This window comes from Schistocerca piceifrons, chromosome 6 (assembly GCF_021461385.2).
Source record: "Schistocerca piceifrons isolate TAMUIC-IGC-003096 chromosome 6, iqSchPice1.1, whole genome shotgun sequence".
NCBI lineage: Eukaryota > Metazoa > Arthropoda > Insecta > Orthoptera > Acrididae > Schistocerca > Schistocerca piceifrons.
Window position 1 is genome coordinate 61510937 of NC_060143.1, and position 20535 is coordinate 61531471.

Consider the following 20535-nt stretch of genomic DNA (forward strand, 5'->3'; position numbering starts at 1 on the left):
AGCGTGTATATAGATTTTCAATTCTTCAACGATGTTCATTGCAAAACTTTTTGGTATTCCGTGAGGAATTTCTGGATACAGAGGAGTCTTCGACACGAGTGGTTGGCCTCGGTGAGTGACGTAAAACACAAGTGACAAACTTCGTAAATATTATGTCCTATGTGGCGTCATATCCATGTGGATTTCTTCGACGTAATAGACATAAATAGTGAGTAAAAATAAACAATTTCGCAAAGCAAACATTTCTGATTACGAATACTGTAATGAAAGAAAGAAATTTGAGTACGAATAAGGGATAGATCAGGTGCTATCGCAAAAACACACACTACCACTATAATGGACGTTACAATATAAAATATGAAATGGAAAGAAATGATTCTGGTAAAAATGGAAAGTATTCGCAAAAACACTTCAATTGTGTATTTCCGAATACTTTCCATTTTTACCAGAATCATTTCTTTCCACGTCCTATTTTATGTTCTGACGTCCGCCACAGTGGCAGAGTGTGTTTTTACGATAGCGCCTACCCGTTTCCTTTTTCGATCACAAAACTATTTCATTCATTACAATATTCTTAGTCGAAAGGGTTTGTTTTGCTATGTTGTTTTTTTTCTCACTGTTTCTCTTATGATCATTTTATTACGAACTTACAGATACTGTAGATGAGGTTTTGGACACTAAATTGAATCATAACCGAGAACTGTAACTGCAGGCACCTGCCGAAAACGCCAGAAACTACAAAAATAAAAACATACATTAATTTTCTCCAAATACAGTCCATGTAACTGAGAAAAAACATGCTACTATACTAAAAAGTCAATATCACCACACGAAAAAGTAAACTAGAAATAAACTTACAGACTCAGCTACTTCTCTAAAATCTGATATTGTTGACTATGGGCCCCATGATTCTCGGAAATAATATTTCTTTCCCGAATATCCTCGACTCATATTATACTCAAAAACAGCGAAATATTTCTTATAAATAATTCCTCGTCAATCGAATCATATTCGGAACTAAGCCAAACAAGCATCACAACGAACAAACTGACAATGTTAAATCGTTAGTAGGTTGTTAGCAAATGAGAACAATACTCATTCATAATTAATATCACCTGCAGGTTTTTACTCGTAACTGAACCGTACAGCCCAGATATCGGCAACGTCGTAAATACAAGTAGGATATCACGAAGAGCATCATACATCACGACATACGATACAGATCAACCAGGCGCCGTACCTTCGTGTTGTCATTCATTTCCTTTGATACCTCAATCAAGTTTTCCCATTACACCTAACACAGATCTCCTGCTTGACTACACGTGAATCTCTTACCAAATGTAGTTTTCTTGGCTTCAAAGAGAAAACTGTTGAATTATAACCTAAGATATACCTCACGCTACGCTACAGATCAGCCTGTCACCAAAGAAACTTTTTCCGCTGTGACATCCGTTGGTTTCGCCAACTCGCTACCAGACTGTTGCATTTCAACTTAACCTAGATCTCAAGTTACGCTACAGAGCATTCTGTCATCACAGACACCGTTTTCACTGCAATTTTTGTTGGCTTTGTCAACTCATTTCCAAATCGTCACATTCCATCCTAGCCTAGATCATCGGCTAAACCAGTCCATTATCCTCACATTAACTTGTTCTATTAACTCACGAGTTAACCATTCTCTCCGAATTATTTAACTTATTCAGTAATTCCAAAAAATACATTTTTCTTTTCATTCCAAGTCCTCCTCGACATACACTCAATTGCGATCTAAAATTTCGCTAACACTAACGTCAAACAACACTGCTACACAAAACTAGTATAGAAATGAAAACTACAACAATAGGGCACACACCAATAGGTTGACTTCCAAGAAAGCGAGGCTATCTATGAACTATTGAAATAAACCATACTAATACTTCAAAATCAAACAAGAAACAAAATAAACGAGTCAAAAGTAATTGCAAACATTAAAATAAAGAATGAAAAATGCAGTATCATTTATTAACTGAAACATAATTCTCTTTCTTTGGAAATACAGCCTCCGCACATCTTCCAAAAAAAAAAAGCGCCGATTTTGCGGAACATCCTTCTTCGAGACATACTCATTTAAATGACTATGTAGTGCTCAAAATGCTCCTTTTCCCACCCCCACAATCTTCAGTTTCGTTTGTATCAGCCTCTGATTTTTGTCCCTAAAATCAATGGAATGATTCACAGGCAAATGCATCTACCCAATCTCGTCTAGTCCCTTGTAACTAGCCCACCCATGTGACATTATGATTGACCCATCTGCTACATAACATTTTACTAACTGAAACATTGGACAAGCTGTTCTATCTTTCATTACCTTAAAAGTCATGTCTGGAGAAGAGTGATTCACTGAAACAACTGCTCCCACCTACTTTATTTCTTTTTTTGCAAATTGTAATTATTAAATTTCTGTAATAGCCCCCGACTCACCATTTTTGCCCCTTCTCATAACAAAATCCCATCAAATTTGCCGGTAAAACGAATAACAGTCAATAAAAGTTTTACGGCCTGCATCTGTCTCATGAGCATCAAGATAAATAGGAGTTCTGGAACAAAAAAGTGAGAAAGTAATAAAATACTTTTCATAGGAAGCCTTGATTTCTCAAAACACGTCCCTCCAACGGATAGATGGTCACATACGATCTTTTGCACTTTGCCCCATAAACAAATCGTTCTGTGTTTCTGGGAAAATATCATGTGGTTGCCACAAACACTGCATTTACAGTACCAAGCAATTAAATTGTACTATCTGGTAACACTGATGATATTCACTGTTTCCTTCAATTCATCGGATAATTTCACAGTAGTGACACAAACTTGAGGAATATGTTGTTCTCTATTCCCACTATTTTCCAAGCCCTCATAAAGAGAAGCAGAACTTGGCCCCGCATTTGCCTCATATTTCGCGATGATATTATTTCTTGAAAAGCAATTTTAAATCTCGCACAAAGATCAACAAATTACTGATAGACTGCAAGGCAGTGATGTAAGGCTACACAGAAATTCTTTTCAAAATGTTCACCAGAAGGTGACGTCACAGCATCTATTACATCGCAGGTCAGAGCGGAAGACAAGTTTCGAACATTCCTCTAGACCAGGACCTGGAGTGTATTTCCAATTGTATAAGCAGTGTGGTTTTGATTTTTCAAATGTAGAAAGAAGGCCGACTGATTATTCTTGTTGTCTCTAATACGTTTCTTATATCTGACGTTATAATTTGTTCCTGTTTGGTCAAGTTATTACAGTTGCCACAGGTGATTTTACATATACCTGAATTATCATACTCGGATGTTGGAAGGCTGTTATTGATTTCAAAGGCTAGTTGAATATTTGTGGCTTCCAGAAGCACACTAATTTTGTTGGAGAGTCTACCAAGGTAGACGGCTGGTACGTATCTTATTCTTTTAGTTATGCTATGTTTCTCAAGTTAGGTATATTTCGTTACGTATTGTTTTCTGCTTCGGTGTTTTACACTTGTAGTATACTTGTGTGAGAATGTTAGGGTCAAAGTCATTTGTATGGGCTATATAATTGTCTTGAACTGCTAGCTTTCTAACAGTAGGTTACTGAATCTGTTAGTTAGCGAATGGAATAATTTTAGTTTATGTGACATTAGATGATAGAAATTGGTATTTATGATGTTGTCACAACTGGTGTTCTTCTTACAGATGTCAAATATTACATGATTATTATTTTTCCCAGTTGTAAGACCTCGATATTTAATGATATTGTTTTCCTCCATTTCCATAGTAAAACTAAGTGTAGGGTGTAGTTGGTTGTTGGTGGGTATTTTGGATGTCTGTGTGGCCGTCATCAACCAACATGAGGGTATCAACTACGTACCTAAAATACTATACAATATGGTTAAGGGCAGGTCAATTTGAGTTAAAGAATTTTCGTCACAGACAATTTAGGAAGATACTGGCTAATATGCCTGCTACACTATTACTCATGCCTACTCCATCATAATAATGTTATGATTGTATTTTTCAGTCTTCACTGAATAATATTCACGTTTGCTGCACATCGTCCTTAGAATCTCTTGATAAATTTTAGGCTGTTATAAGAAGGTGGCACATACGAAGGAGTTTCATCGCTATACATTAAAAGGTTGAATAACAATGATTTTCTGCGAGAAATTTGCGACACTGACTATTTGTAGTAAACTACGAGTGGTTCAAATGAAAATAACTTCTAACTCCCAAATATTTTTGATCTTGGAAAAACATTAAAGTTTTATTTCGAACTAATTTTACTGAAAATACGAAGGCTACGCCCTTATTTGTAGAGTACATGTGTTAGTCGTTAAATTTTTCTGTGACATTGGCTGAACTTATCCAACTGAACTGAGGTAATATATGCTCCGTTACTTTATTTTCTCGCCATTTCGTGCTAGCCTGCTTCGTGACTGCGCATTTAAATTGCTCTTCACTCTGGCATTTCGTGTTCGTTTCCAACTTCTGGGTGCACGTGAAAGGGAAGCAATTACTGCTGTGGCGCGGGTCGGCCTCTTTTATACATGACGGGATCGGCGGCACAGCCAGTCTAGGAACAAACTCCAGAAAATGAAAAGAAGGGAGAGCGAGCCCGAAAGTAATTCTAGTGTGAAATCAGATAAATAACTGAGGAGTGCATTATCCACTGATAAGTGGCTAATATGGTTGATTACACAAGCTATGTGAAATGCTTCATTTTACGTGAATTAATAAAATCAGACTTACAAATGTTTTGTTTATGTAGTATCTACATTCTCCTTTGGTCTATGGCAACAGTACAGTCAAAGATTAGAGGTAAGAAGTTTCCGTATGTATTTAGAATTTCATGCGTTACCTTTTGGCATTTTAAATAGCGTAGACATGTTAAAAATAACTCCAAACCCACTTTAATAATTCATCTGAGTGAATGTGATCACCACTGCGTTGGACCATTAGCCTGTTATACATCTGCTATTAGTCGTATTGACGATTCTTTAGTTATGAGGCACTTTGTTGCCGCACGTAGCACCTCATGTGTTTTTCCAGTCCTTCCAGTTTACATACAGACCGTAATTGTTTCTCTATATTCTTACTTTTCTCTCTTACAAATCTTCCTCTTCATTTTTCATCTACTTGTGAGTTAAACATTCATAAATAATTACTGCTTTGTAATTATTTACAAAACTGCTATGTAATATTCTGCATGCAGTGCTGTACATGTTTGTAATGTGTTATTTACAGGTGTATGTGGAAAGGTCTGTTACCTAAAAAGATTGATTACTTTAAGAATTCTGTTATATTTATGACAACTACTTGTGGTATATCTAAATTTCTTTATCAAGTCTAACTCGAAACTCAATTTTATATAAACCTCTACTTTTGGGTTTCTTATATTGTGAAATATTAATAACTATAATTGAAAATTGACAATCACTGTCTACTGATGGATTTCGACACATCTATACGCTTCTTTTATTTCAGATTCAGTCTGATATTATACGAAATGTCACGGGTTTTGTCCTAAGGTTTGTTAAAATAAAAGCTGTTTTCTAGCCCTAGTCTCTTGTCTAATTTTATTTCTTTTCTCTTCCTGTACTTTACTGTTACCATCGTTATCATCTTCTTCTTCTCCTTCTTCTTTTTCTTCTTCTCTTCTCGAAAGTTCAAATATATGCTAACTTCAGGGTTATTCACAGCACCACAGTCGTAGCAGCTACACGCTTTCACAAATCGCTGTCCTTCCGAAAAACTCTGAGAGGTTGTGAAAGGAGCGTAAATATTTTTTTAAACACTTAAGCAGCTTCAGGTGTCCGCCTCTGCAGGAACAACATCTTCTTCTGTCAGTTCCATCGAGATTTCAGGACCTGCCCATTTAGACGAAATACGAAAATCAGCTATATTAATCAGGTGTAACATTTAATAAAGTCTATATACAAAGTGGCGATACTTGATAAAACACTGTCTGGGTTGAGACCAGCACATATTTTCCCGTTAAATGGTGAAAATTTTTCGCTTAAAGCAATGGTCAACACTGGATCTCAACCTAACATATAAACAGTACCAAACGTAGGACTGGAGGATGAAGGAGTCAATGATTTACCCACATCACCCATCCTTGAAAACAAAGAATTAGTATCAATATAAAAAGTGGCTGAAAAATTTTGGCCTGCTACACCATCGACGTTGAAATCTCTCCAAAGAAGCCACTGAAAGAAAGTGTTGAGGAGATAATTCCTCTACATCTAGCAGCTGTGAGGCTTCTAAGCTAAAGAAAAATGTAAACTCAGGAAAGTAACACTTCATAGTTTTGACGGTTAAACCACACAAAAAGTTTGAGTACTAAAAAGGAAAAATGTGAAGATCGAAAAAAAAAAAACAAAATTAAGATGAAGGATGCAGGTTATGCGTGAGAGCACATAGAAATTACAAGAGGAAACTGAATTTTCACCATTTGAATCAGAATCCGAATCTGAATGTCATTATGAACATTTAAAATATCACCATTTCTAATAAAATATACACAGCGCTTGATTATTATAGGTACAAGCGACAAGGCTGGGTAAATGATTATGAAACAAGCACATAATCCTAAAAAACATAGGTCCGCAACCCAATTCTTTCCCCAATACGACTTTCCTGACACCTTATAACAGACACCACGAGGATCTACAATGCAGACAGGCACTTGAGGGCAAACACATTAGAGCTGTCCGCAAGGTCAACGTTCATGTGAAGGCAGGCCTCAGTAAGTCTTCTCATCAGTGCAGTTCAAAAATCGCAGGTGTACTCCGAATGCACTGACGACCATCCACGATGCTTTCCCGGGCTCATCGACATTGTCAGTAGAGCTTTAACATACTGAAACTTCCAAATGTCGCCACACACAAAATATCCAACGGGTTCAAATCTGGATACCAGGCAGGAACCGGTACTGGAGAGTCATGTGCGACACATCTGTTGTCGAAAATTCGTACTACGTATTCCCGAACACGTACATGAAGGTGTACCAGTGTATGACCATACATATACAACACACATATTCTATTACTATTCTGTGAATGAGAACTAGTGTTTCGCGGACTGATTACATTTGAGTTTAATAAGACCACATTACACAACATGCAGATTTCAATGGATTTATCGTCTCAGATTGTGTGATGTCTATACGTAGGGGGAGATTGATTTAATTGCGTATTGTGATGCTGGTAGACTGCAGAAGAAGAACATATTTCCGATAACACCAAAGTAAATATCGTACTGACAGTGATACGTATATGATTAACGTGAGCTGACAGCGAATAAAATGTCAATAACAAGCAGCGCATGGGAATGAAAATCTACGTCTGAAATTCGTCCATCAGTGAAATACCATAGACAAAATTTGACGAAATGGAATATGTGGATAGCGTAGCCGCCCGACAACCAACCCTATAAGTCATGCAGGATTCAGAGAAACTGTGCAGTGAGACTTGTCGATATGCTAAATGTTTTACTCTTTAATATACCGTTGCAAAGAACCCAAAAGCGGAAATATTGTTAGTTTTTACTTTCATATATATACGATAAAACAAGTTTCTAATTTTTCATAGACATATGAAGACAGTATAGATTAACAAGGGATATGAAATAAAACAACCACATGTTATAAAGCAATCAACGGATTGTAACTGTAAGCCAAGCCAGCTCTCGGATATGGTACACTGTGTGATCAAAAGTATCCGGTTATCTGGCTGAGAATGACTTACAACTTCGTGGCGTCCTCCATCGGTAATGCTGGAATAATATGGTGTTGGCTCACCCTTAGCTTTGGTGACAGCTTCCGCTCTCGCAGGCATACATTCAGTCAGGTGCTGGAAGGTTTCTTGGGGAATGGCAGCCCATTCTTCACGGAGTGCAGCACTGAGGAGATAAATCGGTGTCGGTCGATGAGGCCTCGCACGAAGTCGGCGTTCCAAAACATCCCAAAGGTGTTCTATAGGATTAAGGTCAAGGCTCTGTGCAGGCCATTCCATTACAGGGATGTTATTTTCGTGTAACCACTCCGCCGCAGGCCGTGCATTTAAAACAGGTGCTCGATCGTGTTGAAAGAGGCAATCGCTATCCCCGAATAGCTCTTCAACAGTGGGAAGCAAGAAGATGCTTAAAACATAGATGTAGACCTGTGCTGTGATAGTGCCACGAAAGCAACAAGGAGTGCAAGTCCCTCCATGAGAAACATGACCACACCATAACACCACCGCCTCGGAATTTTACTGTCGACATTACACATGCTGGTAGATGACGCTCACCGGACATTCGCCATTCCCGCACCCTGACATCGGATCGCCACATTGTGTACCGTGATTCGTCACTTCACACAACGATTTTCCACCGTTCAATCGTCCTATGTTTAGGCTCCTGACACCTAGCGAGGCGTCATTTGGCATTTACCGGCGTCATGTGTGGCTTATGAGCAGTCGCTCGACCATGAAATCCAAGTTTTCTCACCTTCCGCCTAACTGTCATAGTACTTGCAGTGGATCCTGGCGCAGTTTCGAATTCCTGTGTAATGGTCTGGACAGATGTCTGCCTATTGCACATTACGACCCTCTTCAACTGTCGGCGGGCTCCATCAGTCAACAGACGAGGTCAGCCTGTACGCTTTTGTTCTGTACGTGTCCCTTCACGTTTACACTTCACTATCACATCCGAAGCAGTGGACCGAGAAGTGTGGACATCTCGCGTACAGAGGTGTAACACAAGTGATACTCAATCAGCTGACCCCGTTCGACGTCCGTGAATTCCGTGGAACACGCCATTCTGCTCTCTCAGGATGTCTAATGACTACTGCGGTCGCTGATATGGAGTACCTGGCAGTAGGTGGCAGCACAATGCACCTAATATGAAATAAGTATGTGTTTGGGGTGTCCGGATAAGACTGATTACATAGTGTACTTGTACTGTGTGAGTATAATTAAAGTGCAGCTACTCACAGAGGTCCAGTTGTGGCCTGTAACTATCGTGTGGCAGCGAAACTTGGTAGATACCATTATGCGTTAATGCGGAACCGATTTACACTGTAAAAAAATTAGATACAATTTTGGCCACCAGGTGCAAATCCGGCGTGGTGCACTGTTTGTACGACGGTATGATATCCACGCAGTTATTTGACTAGCCACAACGTGAGTTAATAGTATGGCTATCGGTAAGAGAGACCGTGCGCTCTTAGTAAAACTGTTCTATTTGAATGGCAGCAATTACAGCGCTACGTTGAGAGAGTGTAACCGACTGAAGGGCTCGAGGAGAGACCAGATGTCATTAAATGGTTTCAAGAAGATGACAATGAAATTCGAAAACGCGAGTGAGCTCGTTGTGGCACCTGTAAGAGGAAGACGTCCTATCCGAGTGGAAGTTACTGACAAGGTTGCTGTTGATGAAACTGACCATGCAGCATGTACTCCGGCTGGTATTAGCGCTCGTTCAGTGTCACGAGAATTGTCCTTAACATGGCCAACAACACGGGAAGTTGAGCGTTCTATTTTACAGTGGTATCCGTACAAGATCCAGACTGTGCAGAACACGAAATCTCATGATCCGTAGGAACTTCCTGAATTTGGGCTTTGATTTCTGATAAGGATGGTACGTGGCCGGACTATATGTTATGAAAGGAGGAGCTACATTTTACACTTAAAGGTGCAGTTAATACACTGAATTTTCCGAATTTAAGTACGAGCGCAACTGTGGGGAAACCACTATTTTCAGAAGATTGGGTAACCTCTCTTGACCTTCACTCAGTGAAAGATCTGCTTCATGGAACCTACCAAATGGCTCAAATGGCTCTGAGCGCTATGGGACTTAACATCTGAGGTCATCAGTGCCCTAGAACTTACAACTACTTAAACCTAATTAACCTAAGGACATCACACACATCCATGCCCGAGCCAGAATTCGAACTTGCGACCGTATCGGTCGCCCGGTTCCAGACTGAAGCGCCTAGAACAGCTCGGCCACAACAGCCCGCTCGCATGCTAACACGAACGTGCTATCTACAGAGGTTTTGCAGAGGCAAGATCACCTGATCTGAATCCATGTGACTTTTGGCTTTGGGGATATCTAAAAGAACGCATTTACCAGTGACACGTTCGGTCTCTACCTGCTCTGAAAGCTAGTATACACCAGCACGTTGCTCTGATTTCACCGGAACTGCTGCGAGCAGGTGTTGATCACGTCCTTTTAAGGATGCAGGATCTCGTCAACGACTCCAGTGCTCGTGTTGAACAAAATGTATAAGCGGCGGTTAATCATAAAATCAGTATTATGTCTTTCTCAGTAATTTGACCTTTCGTATCCACCTCTCGTTCCTAATACATTACACATGGAAACATTCATGTTCTCCTTTCTTGCATTCGCAGCGTCAGATTTGCACCTGGTGGCAAAGATATGAACCAATTTCTCCCAGCGTAAATCGCTGACAATGCAGATGTTTTTGATGTGGGTGAAGAGGAGTGGGGATTTGATGAGATGATACAGGATCCAGATTGGCGCACGTAAGTGGATGTAGAAAGCGAAACGGTGTGCATGGCGTTCGAGGATTTGGAGGGACTTACAGAACTTTGGTGGTGCAGAGACCAAAGCAACATTTGCATAGCCGAGGAGGGGTCAGATCAGGATTTTGTAGTTGTGGAGACTAGTGCAGGGGTTTAATGGCCATGCACGACCTGTTAGTAGTTTTAGTAGTTTTTGTCTATCGTGAGCTTCCTGTTGGAGGGTTAGTAGGAGCCGTTTACATGTTAGTTGTTGGTCAAGGGTGAGTGAAAGATAGTTTAATGTGTTGGTAACTGGATAGGACAGATGTAAATGGTAAGTTAGAAGCCACGATGGCTGAAGATGCTGGTAGTTTGTGCTATAATTGTTGCCTTGGTTTTGGAGGGGTTGATCTTGATGAGCCACTGCTTCCACCAGGAGGTAACCTGACTGAGATGGATTTGGAAGGATCGTTGGGATTTCTGGAGTGTAGGGTAGAGGACGAGGAAAGCAGTGTCATCAGCAAAGTAGAAAATTGATTCATTTGATAATTAACGTCAACCAGTCTTTTTCTTAATACAGACCACCTGGTACAACTGAAGTTCGAGGGAGGTTTATCTCAAAGGGAATGATCCGATATAGCTATGTGTGAAGTTGCGGTCGGCTGGCCAGGTGCCAAACAGCCCAACAGACAGCTGTCACAAAATAATCAGTTTTGGAGCTGACGTGTAAACGAAAGGACCATTTTATGCAGACGAGACTCAGTACAGGAATTAAACGCGAGGGGCCCTGCAGTAGCCGGCCTTGTCATGAGTAATCAATTGAGACAAAAATTCGATTGAGTAAAAGGGGCTTTAGTACTTCATGTCAGCCCAGACTCCCCTACGGGATGATAAAACTCGCCTCCAGTTCGGGCGTACTTTTGAAATGACAATTTTTCACACCTCATAGCATGTTTAGTGGGTGGTAACTGACGTTGTGCCCGTGCCAATTAGAGAGGGCAATCCTGTACGAGGCACGCCTAGTGAGCTGACTTGGTGGTAGGCGCAGTGCCTAACAGTCCACTCCACACAGGAGCGGTCAGCGGTGATGCAGGCAGTCCCGGTACGCCTGACAGTGGGCGCTTCGCTGCCCGCGGGCAGCCATCCACGGAGAGGGCGACACGTCGCACCGGTCGTTTCCGAAGCACTGTTCGCGCCCTGGAATGGCCCATCGCCGCTGATTAAAACGTGTCCGCCGAATTACTCCTCCGCTGCTCACCGTCGTCCTTTTTTTACGGTTGGCCGTTTCGCAGGAAGGGAGTTAGCAGAACAGCCAGCCTGCCAGCAGACGTTTTCAATGCACAGCCCCACAAAACTCCACGCATAAAAAGGCTCCACACATCAAAAAGATCGTGACGTATTGAACGTCAGGTGGTCAGAGAACGTCAGAGTAATCGAAACTGCGTTTCATTGCATATCGGCGACAGTAACTTTCAGAACCGTGTGTTTCTAAGCTGACAAAGAGAGGTCTCCAGCGGCGCGATCGATTTTTTGAAACCATCCGTACGGTGATGGTTATTATCCCAGCTATCACACCTTGCAGCCATTCATCCTGGTTACTGACGGAAAAAAAATTCAGAATTCTGCGTAAAGCTCAACAGCATTAAAGTAATAGCATGAAATTGACTGGTTAAGTGTTATAATGGATATGGTAAGGCAAAAGGCAGTGATTCGAATATATTTGTTCTTAAATTTTTATCGAAATTATTTTTATTCAGTTAATCAGTTTAAAAGTAAATTTTATTTTTGTTCCTTTGTCACATTGTTTTATTCATCATATTGTCTTCTTCATTTGATCTCATTTTAGTTCCTGTCATTCTCTTTCTGCTTGAAATCTTTGTGTGACGTTAATTAAATTTGTGTGTTAATATTGATTTCATTTCTTTTCTTTTATCATCCAATTTTTTTGTCCATGTTATTGCATTGATTATTTATATTCCTCATATTGCTTGAATTTCGTTTTACTTATAATCTCTTGTTTGGAATAAAAGTGCATGTCTTATAACGACAAATACATTTTTAACACTATTGCTCAGTCAATACAAATAGAGCACTTAATCTTGTTTTTTAACCGATGTATCGTCGTTTTCAAACATTTAAATATTGTAATAGACGAATGTAATTAAATTCACATTCACAAAAATTCCATGTGGACAAACAGTGATAAAAAGAAAAAATTAGTACAAATGAAGAAATTCATAAGATGATTAAAATGTGACTCACGAACAGATTCAAAAACAAAAAATTCAGATCACTGAAGAGATTCGTACCCACAACCTTCACTGTACGTAGTTTTTACTCTAGCCACTAGCCACAGAATCAGCCAAAGGGAGTCTCTTCTTTTGCCGCTATTGGGCATCACGTAAAATTTAATTTTTTTTTTTCGTCGATTACTCGCAAACGACAGCCTGCCGGGGTGAATGGCTGCAGGTGTGATGCCTGGGCCTTAACCTACTTTACTATATAGATGGTTTGAAAAGGTCGATCTCACCGCTGCAGAGGTCTCCTTGTGAGAATTGAACTGCTCATTCTTGGCTAAAGAAGGCTAAAACTTATGTTCAAACAAGGCACTTTTTTCCTTCTTAAAAAAAAAATCACTTTGACTGTTAGGTTTGCTATATTCATTATCAAGATTGCAGTTTGTAAATGTCCTCAGCTGGAGTTAAACATTATAAAGAGGAAATACCTATATGTGTCACAGCAAGTTTGAAATATTGGCCATATGTACAGGCACAAAATATTCCGCTTGAGGACTACGCTACAACATGTTTTGTAATTGTTGTTGTTGTTGTGGTCTTCAGTCCTGAGACTGGTTTGATGCAGCTCTCCATGCTACTCTATCCTGTGCAAGCTTCTTCAACTCCCAGTACCTGCTGCAACCTACTACATCCTTCTGAATCTGCTTAGTGTATTCATCTCTTGGTCTCCCTCTACGATTTTTACCCTCCACGCTGCCCTCCCATACTAAATTGGTGATCCCTTGATGCCTCAGAACATGTCCTACCAACCGATCCCTTCTTCTGGTCAAGTTGTGCCACAAAATCCTATTCAATACTTCCTCATTAGTTATGTGATCTACCCATCTAATCTTCAGCATTCTTCTGCAGCACCACATTTCGAAAGCTTCTATTCTCTTCTTGTCCAAACTATTTATCGTCCATGTTTCACTTCCATACATGGCTACACTCCATACAAATACTTTCAGGAACGACTTCCTGACACTTAAATCTATACTCGATGTTAACAAATTTCTCTTCTTCAGAAACGCTTTCTTTGCCATTGCCAGTCTACATTTTATATCCTCTCTACTTCGACCATCATCAGTTATTTTGCTCCCTAAATAGCAAAACTCCTTTACTACTTAAAGTGTCTCATTTCCTAATCTAATTCCCTCAGCATCACCCGACTTAATTCGACTACATTCCATTATCCTCGTTTTGATTTTGTTGATGTTCATCTTATATCCTCCTTTCAAAACAATTATGTTTTGTAATTAACATAACTGAAAACAAGCTGGCACCAAATGGTGGAAATGTCCTTGAAAACATTACGCCTTACTTACAATCCAAGGAAAAATCTTCGCAAAAGTCCCATGAGTTTCAAACTGCCAAGTTGACTCAATAGGACAAACAAGTGAGTCACTTTCGGACCGTATTCACGTTGCAGATTAACGACCATGGGCTGGTACACTGGCAAGGTAGAGTCTGGTTTTTTAGGTGGTTTTCAATACACGTTGAAGATAACGATGCGACTACCTCCCAAAACTGCCTCAGAAAATAAGACACACCAACAGTTGAGCTACGATAACGCACAGAACGAAGTGTACAAATGTTCAAATGTCATTTACTGTCTAGTCTGTGTGATCTTTGGCGCACTGAAGACGTGCAGTTCTGTTTACCGCTGTGTGTAATAGCCCTTTGTAAGGTAACGTGTGGTTGTAATCCAAGTACACCTACTGCCAGAGGTCCAGCGTCGGCTGTAATTATCTAATGGCAGCGAGACTTGGTAGATAATCAAATACGTTAATGGGGAACCGATTTACGGTGGAAAAATCGTAGTTCTAATTTGGCCATAAGTGCAAATCTGGCGCTATGTATGCAAGAAAGACGTAGGGAAATGTTTCCACATGTAATGAATGACGAATGGGACGTGGGCAGAAAATCTCAAACAAATGAGACAGACATAATGCTTTCACTATTAACCGCCGCTTACGCAGTGTTTCCAGTATGAGCACCTGAGACGTCGACGAGATGCTGGAGACTTAAAGCATCGTGGCCAACAGTTGCTCGCTGCAGTTCTGGTGGAATATGAACAACGTGTTTATGTATACTGGCCTCCAGATCAGATAGAGAATGAACGCTCCCTGGTAAACGCGTTTAGATATCCCCAGAGTCAAAAGTCAAATGGATTCAGATCAGGTTATCTAACAGGCTGTGCATCTGCACAACCTCTGTAAACAACACGTTCAAGGAAGGTTACATGAAGCAGTACCTTCACTGGGCGAGCGACGTGATGTGTTGCCCCATTCTGCATTAAGGGGCTCCGGAACGCCCTATACTTGCAATGTTAAAATAACGCTTATAAATTACATCTTTCCTCACAAAGTATTTGAGGTAGGAAGTTGAACTTTTTACAGATTATTTATTGGAATATGGGCTACAACTTAACACAGGGATTTTACAAAATTTTAGTTCAGTTATTAAAGACGATTTTTTTCAATTGTAATGAAAATTCACAACATTTTTTTGCAATTTTTTATTTATATATTCAAAAATATACAGTTTTTTGGAAAAAGGCTGTGTTAAATTATGCAGAAGGTACTGTGTAACATTTACTGAAAGTTTGAAACAAATATGTTTGGAAGATCCTTAGAAAACATGTAATTAGTATGAGAAAATAAAAATTTTGGGAATCGAGCGACAAAGATTGGATTAACTTTTTAGTGCATTCCAGGTCCATAGGATGGATTATCTTCATCCTCTGCAAACTCCTCCTCCAGCTTCCTCTTATTCCTCCTCCTGTTTACTCTTGCTTGTATATCTAGACTCTTTACAGCCCTGTCTGCAGCCCGAAGGCGTTCCTTGTCTAAAGCAAGCATCACTCGTTGTTGTGTTCGTAGATTTTGCTACAATTTTCTTCAGTTGCAGTTACTGCAACACTGTTCCAAAAGGTGGTCATGTATGAACACTTATCACGTTTCAGTTGTATTTCACTAGCAAGTCCTACGTGCTTTATTATGGAGAGTTCCAGACCAACTTCACTACAATGAATACATCTTACACAGTTTGAAAAAATTCCTTTGAGAACCGACATATCAAATGTTTCATCCGATTCGCCCATAAAACATTCATAGTTTTCACTCATTGAACCAAGCTGCTTCTGTGACGTATTTTCTTTCCCACTTTGACTGCTATGGGCAGGGGTACTTGAGAGGTTAGGTTCACTCACTTGGTTATCGTCTTTATTGTTTACAGTAATAACACATAGCTTTGGCTTTCCAACATTTCTCCTTTTCTTAAAAGCCTTCAGAGGATTTCTAATAACTTTAATTTTTTTCATTATTATACTTCAACAAAACAGAGACTCAAGAAACAGAATTAATTACGAATATTTTCGAGATAACGACAGAGTAAATAAACATGAAACAATCGACAATCACACCAGCGATATATATTGAACCATCACAGGTTAGCCACAACACATACTTTATCTCACATCACTAAAATGTACCTGATGAACACGGACGTTAATAATAACACCATTTGACAGCAGTTTAACAGCGCCACAGTGGGTCACGCCCATGTAGAACACATTTCAAAAAAAATTTAAAAATAGTTGTAGTCTTCGGAATTGAATAAATTATATATCTATTAAAAGGTAATAGTCTGCAGATTCAGAAAACGCAAAAAAGTAAAAATTGAACTTTTCATGATTTTGAGCCTTTCCGGAGCCCCTTAAAACAGTGGTTGCCACAAGGCTGGGCTCTTCCAAAGGAGGAGCAGCAGGCTGTGTAGGGAGGTCTCGAACACGTACAGACGTCATGGTACAGTTGAGAGGCTCTCTGGGTGAATTCTCTTCAAAAAAGAGTAGACCAAATTAAGGGTTTGTGAATAAGCACCTAACAGTCACATATGACGATTACAGTGGCTCTTCGTACACAACACTCGGTTTAACGGTACTCCATTCGGAATTTCAATGTATTCACTGCACTCTGTAATGTAACGTGTGCCTCATTACTCTACAGAACACTCCCCAGCCACAAGTCATCAGCTTTGGCCTATGTCAGAGACTGAAGAGCGGATTCAGAACATTGCTGCGCATCATGAGGGTTAAGTTGCTACACCTTCTGAATCTTGTACGGGTACCAGATTGAAACAGACCGCAGAAGTTCCGTGCTGTCGAGCATGGGGAGGACAATTCTCGTGAGACAGCATGAGCACTAGCACTGCCTGGGAAACGTGCTGCATTGTCAGTTGCAGCAACAACAAACTCGTCAATAACTTACACCGGAATAGCACGCCTTCCTCTTCCAGGTGTCACACCAAGACCACTCGTTTCTTCGATATTCAGTCGCTGTTAATTCCCATAGTTTTTACACCATGTAATGACATCGGGCCTCACCTCAAATCTTTCAGTCGACGATACTTCCTCAATGCAGCACTCTGATTGCTGCCGTTCGTATAAAACAGTTTCACTAACAGCATACGGTTTCTCTTCTAGCTATCTATACTGTTCACTCACGTTATGGCTTGTCAGATGACAACAAGGATGTCATATCGTCATATGAACAGTGTACAGCTCCAGATTTTCACTCAGTGTCCAAAACTGGAACGAATGTTTTTTCCCCACGTAAACTAGTTGCGCGCTAACTGACTAGTATGATTATCAAATTTCGCATCAAAGGGGAACGTTCTTCTGTGCGACAAGTTGCGGCTGTTACGAAGAGCTGTATAAGATGATGACCTGCCGCTTTGGCGTCGGTTTTTAGCAGTACAACTTAGCAGAAGGAGGAGTGTTCGCCTGAAGTTAACAGACAGTTGGATCGCCGAAATATTGAATAAAGTAGATTTTAGGATCCGGGAGGAAACCCAAGGAGACTTTCGAGACTTATTAGACCGGAAAAGCCTAGAAAGTCTTTAATGCGATTCTGTCTGTTTTGATTATTCGGGAGTTGAGCGTCTGGTTTTGAACTTTCTTTGCTTTTTGCGTTTAATTCGATTGGGAAACCGTTGAGATTGAACTTAACATATACATGGATGCGCATGAGAAATGAAAGGTTGCAGTAAACTTTTCATCTTTGAATATTCCAAAATAATTATTCAACTTTTAATTTTATTCAAGTACTAAAGCTGTTTGTGCAAGAATGAAAATATTATTGTCCATCGAACTTAGCAAACATTTTCACGATGCAGTGGATTTTTGTTTTACTGGATACACCCCGACTAGCTTTGAAGCATAAGACTATCCTTATTATACGAAAATGTTTTCTTTTTTATATCGCTAAGCTCTCATGAAAATTATCTACTTTAAAATACACTTTACGATATATTCAGAATTTATCACTTTTTTGAATTAAAATTTACAATTACAAAAGGTGCAACTTGTATTCACCTGTGAATGCACAAGATAAAATGTACTATCTCCTATTATTCTGCGTCTGAAATGCTGTGAAAAGAAACACTTTATTATATTCGTTCACCTCTACGTGTATCCTTTTTAGGATGTGGTCTTTATAGCGATCGTATATTTAAATCTGCCGCTGCTGTAGACTGCTCGCTCGCGGCGTAGCTCCGCACCGCCAGCGATATCCAATAAGATGCCGAAATTTCTTAAATAAAATGCGTAATGTTCGGGTCGAACTTTGCAGTAAATGTGACAAACAGATTTTACTAGATAAATATATTTTAACAGAAACAATTAAAATCTTTACATACCTTTTAGAATCGCAGCTACAAATGGCGTCGATCATCGACTTATGACAAATGAAGACTACGTAAGAGCCTAATGCAACGTCACGGGTTCCTCTCTCACTCAGTCCGTGCGGAAGACAAGCGATTCTATTACAATATATTGTTTATTTGTATCTTAACTAATTCTTGTACAGTCTTTGTCATTTTCATTACATATCGTTTCTTCTGTGGCGGTTTTCACATCCTCCGCCACAGATAGTATTTCACACTCTTTAAATAATGATTTATAATAGCGAAATTTATAATTATATTTTTCCTCACAAAATTAAGTGTCCTTTTGAAATCCAGTTAACAGAAATACATATAAATTTTTTGTTACAGCGAGCATTATACCGGGTGATCAAAAAGTCAGTACAAATTTGAAAACTTCATAAAGCACGGAATAATGTAGATAAAACGGTAGAAATTGACACACACGCTTGGAATGACATGGGGTTTTATTAGAACCGAAGAAAAACAAAGTTCACAAAATGTCCGACGGATGGCGCTGGACAACAAAACTGCTACGGTAACGGGTGAGAGAAACGCCGATATGTTACAGAATCGCATCATCTCCAGCCTGGCTGATAAACACCTGCTGTAACGTACGATGTTTATGCAGGATGGCGCTCCACCTATATTGCTAGACGCGTTAAAGATCTCTTGCGCGCGTCGTTTGCTGATGATCGTGTGCTCAGCTGCCACTTTCGCCATGCTTGGTCTCGCAGGTCCCCAGACCTCAATCCGTGCGATTTTTGGCTTTGGGCTTACCTGAAGTCGCAAGTGTATCGTGATCGACCGATATCTCTAGGGATGCTGAAAGACAACATCCGACGCCAGTGCCTCACCATAACTCGGGACATGCTTTACAGTGCTGTTCACAACATTATTCCTCGACTACAGCTATTGTTGAGGAATGATGGTGGACATATTGAGCATTTCCTGTAAAGAACATCATCTTTGCTTCGTCTTACTTTGTTATGCTAATTATTGCTATTCTGATCAGATGAAGCGCCATCTGTCGGACATTTTTTTGAACTTTTGTATTTTTTTCGGTTCTAATAAAACCCCATGTCATTCCAAGCATGTGTGTCAATTTGTACCTCTCTGTCTACATTATTCCGTGATTTATTCAGTTTTCAAATTTATACGGAATTTTTGATCACCCGGTACATCGAAATGTTCTTTTAACTTTCGCTTTGGATGCGTGCTGCCACAGAACGTTACAAGTCACACTGCAGTTCTTGTTATGTGAATGGGCACTGATACAATGCTGATTTGTTGTGTAGTTAATCTGTGAAAGATAAATGTATTATTTGTTAACATTTCTAGTCCTCAGTAGCTACTGGTCGGTCGAGTATACCGGACGCCCAAACTCAAGTTCCACTAATGCTTTCGAACAGTGTATTTTGTCCGGTGAGCCCACGTGTAGCAGACGTAACATGTACGAGGGTAGTTCAATAAGTAATGCAACACATTTTTTTTCTCGGCTAATTTTGGTTGAAAAAACTGGAAATTTCTTGTGGAATATTTTCAAACATTCCCGCTTCGTCTCGTATAGTTTCATTGACTTTCGATAGGTGGCAGTGCTGTACGGAGCTGTTAAAATGGCGTCTGTAACGGATGTGCGTTGCAAACAACGGGCAGTGATCGAGTTTCTTTTGGCGGAAAACCAGGGCATCTCAGATATTCATAGGTGCTTGCAGAATGTCTACGGTGATCTGGCAGTGGACAAAAGCACGGTGAGTCGTTGGGCAAAGCGTGTGTCATCATCGCCGCAAGGTCAAGCAAGACTGTCTGATCTCCCGCGTGCGGGCCGGCCGTGCACAGCTGTGACTCCTGCAATGGCGGAGAGTGCGAACACACTCGTTCGAGATGATCGACGGATCACCATCAAACAACTCAGTGCTTAACTTGACATCTCTGTTGATAGAACTGTCACAATTGTTCACCAGTTGGGATATTCAAAGGTTTGTTCCCGCTGGGTCCCTCGTTGTCTAACCGAGCACCATAAAGAGCAAAGGAGAACCATCTGTG

The 20535-nt window shown here is 40.1% G+C and overlaps 1 protein-coding gene across 1 annotated transcript in view; it reads left to right on the plus strand.

Moving 5' to 3' along the window:
* LOC124802953 (dipeptidyl aminopeptidase-like protein 6) overlaps nt 1-20535 on the plus strand; it is a 765226-nt gene that overhangs the window by 306170 nt on the left and 438521 nt on the right. The window lies entirely within an intron of this gene.